This window comes from Triticum dicoccoides, chromosome 4A, assembly GCF_002162155.2.
Source record: "Triticum dicoccoides isolate Atlit2015 ecotype Zavitan chromosome 4A, WEW_v2.0, whole genome shotgun sequence".
NCBI lineage: Eukaryota > Viridiplantae > Streptophyta > Magnoliopsida > Poales > Poaceae > Triticum > Triticum dicoccoides.
Window position 1 is genome coordinate 67,472,692 of NC_041386.1, and position 4,612 is coordinate 67,477,303.

Sequence of the window (4,612 nt, forward strand, 5' to 3'; positions counted from 1 at the left end):
TAGGAACAATATGGTGTGATTCCTAGTTACCACATGATTGTAGCTTCAAGAAGATTGGTTTGAACAGGAAGATGATGCACCCTGCCCTATAGCTGTCAAAATCAGAAAAGACACCTGAATGAAAAATACACAATTCCTGGTGACATTTACCAAAACTCCAAAATGCAAGCATGCAGGTGAAACATTTTACATTTAGATGGTTAGGTACCCTGACCAACATCATTTTTTTTTTTTTTGCCTCACCTGAGACGGCACCTGGGTCAGATTTGCTGGCTTTTGCATGTGGATCTGACCAAATACTCCAAGTTGCGCAAGCAAACAACATGCCATACATGTAATCTAGTGGCTTAACGCCCTAACCTCGTTGATAGGATCAAGGCAGAACAAACGAGTCATCTGTCCTCTTCTCGCGCCTTCCTCAGGTTTGGACTTTCCAGCCAGTTGGTCCGGAACAGTTGTCTTCTATTTGCGATTTGATTTGAAGCTACTTTCTTGGGACTTTCTTGGGATTTGCTCCTGTAATCTAAAAAGCTTGCAGATTCAGCATAAAAAAGGCAGCGCCATTATCGCGTGGATCTCCTAACCAATTGACAAAACGATATGACATTAGTATATATACTCCTATATTATTATCATATGCACACTAGTGGAGTTTCATAAACTGTGCTTGCCCTCCAACGCCATTTGAACAGGTCCCTCCAGAAATGTCGCCGTCGCTTCAACCTACTGTGCACACCCTTGACGAAAGTGTCCCGATCACTCCAACAACAAATCAAATCAACCGATCATTCCACAAACAAACACACAAACACGTACTGGTTCAGTCAATGTAACAATTGCTAAACCTATTTGCAGTTGTCGTGTACTCCCTCCGTGGAGAAATATAAGAGCGTTTATAAACTCCCTTTAGTGATCTAAACGCTCAATCTATCTATAAACGCTTTTATATTTCTTCACGGAGGGAGTCCTTCCTAGTGAAACAGACCTCGTCAAGCAAGCATGCACACTTTCTATCCGAGTGTCACTGTCAGCGAACCTACTGAATCTTCAGACAGGTCTTGTTTACAAACCAGTTTCAGATAACAAATCCTCCGGGTGGAATTATGATCTTGGGAGATCGGAGCTGTGATGTCAACACCAGCGCGTACGGTGGAGCGGACCAAACGTGCAAGTACCTTGACCTTATCTGCGAGTGCATGGAGCACGTGAACGAACGCCTTCTTCTCAACACCACCTGCCGGAAGTTCACACCATTATATATGCCGGTTTCTTCTGCTTGTACACACGACAGCCAGTCGAGAAAGAAGAGCCGGGAAGAGAACAGAGGTTTGAGGTATGCCTTGACCAGAAATTCCACTTCTCTATAAGCTTGGTGTTCCTCTGCGCTTGTGAGCGTATGTTTAACTATCAAGCTCTTCTTCTGTGGGTAGTGAGCAGTAATGGAGCAACCGAATCAATGGCTGACGCAGACGGTAAGCGCATTTGGTCCTAATTACTTGTGGCATCTGAAAGTTAACATGCTGTGAATTTGAGGTATAAGCTCTTCTTGCAATGGCTGGTTTCAGGAACAGGAGGAGCTGGCGTACATGTACCAGCAAGAAGGGGTTCCCGTGCCCGGCATGGAGCAACAGTTCGCGGAGCCGCCGCTGCCTGGCCATCAAGAGCAGTACTACACGCCGCCGATGGCGACCCCGTCGTTCCATCCATCTCGCAGCTCCGATTTCCCGAGCTTTGGAGGCTCGTCGTCGTTGCCGAACCTGCCGTTCGGATCGACGACGGTGAAGAACGAGCTGGGGCAGCCGTCTCCGCCGCCGCCATCGTCCAACTTCCTCTCCTTCGGCGCCGGCCAGGCTGGCACCCTGAACTTCTCGGGAGGCGCCTGGCAGCACGACGGCGTGGAAGGGACGATGCAGCTGCAGGCGCCGGAGAGGCGGAGCAGGGCGCCGGCGAACGCGCAGGAGCACGTCATCGCCGAGCGCAAGCGACGGGAGAAGCTGCAGCAGCAGTTCGTGTCTTTGGCCACCATCGTCCCCGGCCTCAGGAAGGTGCGTGACAAGGAAACGTGGCTGCATTCACGTGGTCACCACACCAACTGCCCGCGGCGAGCTCCATTAGTTACCCTTCGCCATTGTTTTCAGACAGACAAGATCTCTCTGCTGGGGAGCACCATCGACTACGTGAAGCAGCTGGAGGACAAGGTGAGGGCGCTGGAGGAGCAAGGCTCGCGGAGGTCGTCGGAGTCCACCACCGTCTTCGAGAGCAAGTGCCGCATATCGGCCGCCGACAACGACGCAGCAGGACCCAGCGGGTCCGGGGACGCGGCCGAGGACTCGAGCCCGGCCGTCGAGGCCAGCATCCGGGGGCACACGGCGCTCCTGAAAATCTGCTGCAAGGAGAGGAGAGGGGTGCTGGTGATGGTCCTCTCCGAGCTCGAGAACCAGGGCCTCTCCATCATAAACACCAACGTCGTCCCGTTCACCGACTCCTGCCTCAACATCACCATCACGGCCAAGGCAAGGCTTCTCTTCCATTGCGCAAATGCGGTTGTAGCTTGCAAGAAAATAAGCTTCTGATGCATGATCCGAAGATTGACATGTTGAGTTTTGTGCAGATCGAAGAGGGCTTCTCGTCCGCGGCTGAGCTCGTGAGGAACCTGACGGTGGCTCTCAGAAGTTTCAGCTGAAAGTAGAATGCAAGCGATTTGTACAGATCTTTAATTTCTGAGTTTGGTAACGGTGTCCATTTCTAGAAGTGTTGTGTGAAGTCTGTAACCATTTCAGTTTACCATTTATGTGACTAACCAGATCTCCTCCTCTGATTTCGTGTTCTAATGTATTCTATTGGATGAATGTTCTAATTCGGATTCCCCACAAAGACAAACACTTCTTCGGTACACCCCTAAACACATAAACGACTTAGATTAGCCCATACTTCTTCATAAGAAAGCGCATGATGGTCATATTTTAGAAACTCTTTGCCCGATGTATATGTATACACTGTACAGAGAACGGGGGCACACCCCCTCGACAACCAACCCGCCACTGTTAGCAAACCAACATGTGATTGGATAGTTAGAGGGACAGTGATATCCCCAGTCCACTAGGATTCAAGTCCTAGTGCTCGCATTATTCCTGGATTTATTTCAGGATTTCCGGCGATGCACTTTCAGTGGAAGAAGACGTCACGTCGACAACGAGGCGCCTATGATGACTTCGGCTCAGTTTCTCGAAGGTGGTCATAGGGGTAGGGTGTGCGTGTGTACATTTATAGGGATGAGAGTATGTGTGTATGTATGAGCGCTTGCATCTGCACTGTGTTAAAGAAAGAGGTAAATACAACGATGGTGCTTGAACTTGTCATCAATGTTCACTTTAGTGCCTGAACTTGAAAAATATGCCTAACTAGTTCTAAAACTTGATACGAACATACAAATACGGTGCTAATCCTATCCATAGACGTAAAGCGCGTCAACATGGCATCGTGTATGGCTGACGTGGCACTGACATGGCGTGGGGCCTATTTATAGTTACAAAACAGAATTACTCGAGTACTATATATGACCCTATGACTAGTGGGCCCGCTTGTCAATAAGTAATTAGTAAGAAAAATAACATAAGAACGTAATGGACGGGCACCAAACCTGCGACCTGACATTTGGGAAATACTTGGCCTCATCATTCCACCAAATATGTTTTCAAGTTAATGTCAGCCCTTCATCCTTAATGTATTTTAACCGAAAACTCCAGTATACATAAATGGGTTGCAGCCTGTGGCCCATTTTCCGCACATTATTTTTAATGTAAAAAGTATGTCAATAATAATCATAATAATAAAATCTAGATTCAAATATTCCTGTGTTACTAATAATTACTTTATGCTACACAAATATCCGTGTGCACGCAAAATAAAGATATAGAGGTATGTAATAAAATACCTTAAAATGTTCCTGTAATTTTTAGAAATATTAACTTATTATTCGAAAATACTATTTTAAATATAATCCATGAGTGTTTAATTGTTTTCATAAATACTAACATATAAAATATATTTTATAAATAATAATTAAGTATTTCTAAATATTACAGGAATATGTTTTAATTTTTTATTTTATTTTGTATAGTATACCTCTATATATTAACTTTGTATGCACATTGATATTTGTGTGGCATGAGGTACTTTATTATAACATTTGAATATTTGAATCTTACTTTTATTATTATGATTATTATTTACATATTTTTACATTTAAAAAAATAACGTGTGCGATATGGGCCACTGGCTGCGGCCCATTTCCAGACACAGGAGTCTCTCGCTTAGTATATTTTGACTGAGGCGCCAAATTTAACGAAAACGATTATGAGGTGTGGTGGCTTGCATTAGCAGCGTGTAATCGTCTTGCTGCTGGTGCGATACCTGATTGGCGCATTTTCCATTTTATTTATGCTAAGGTACTAACAGTCGGGGCCACTAGTCATAGAGACGTTTACTATTCAAGTAATTATGTTTCGTAGTTATAAGTGGACGAGACTTGCCTGCTCCCCGCGCGTGTGCCCATCCGTGCTCCTGCGTACGTGACTTGATTTGATTGAAATAAGATAAGGCCCGACCCCAC

At 45.7% G+C, this 4,612-nt stretch overlaps 1 pseudogene; it reads left to right on the top strand.

Annotated features, from left to right (window-relative positions):
• Positions 1-1,360: 1,360 nt before the first annotated feature.
• LOC119288684 lies at positions 1,361-2,550 on the top strand (annotated as a pseudogene).
• The last annotated feature ends 2,062 nt before the right edge of the window (positions 2,551-4,612 follow it).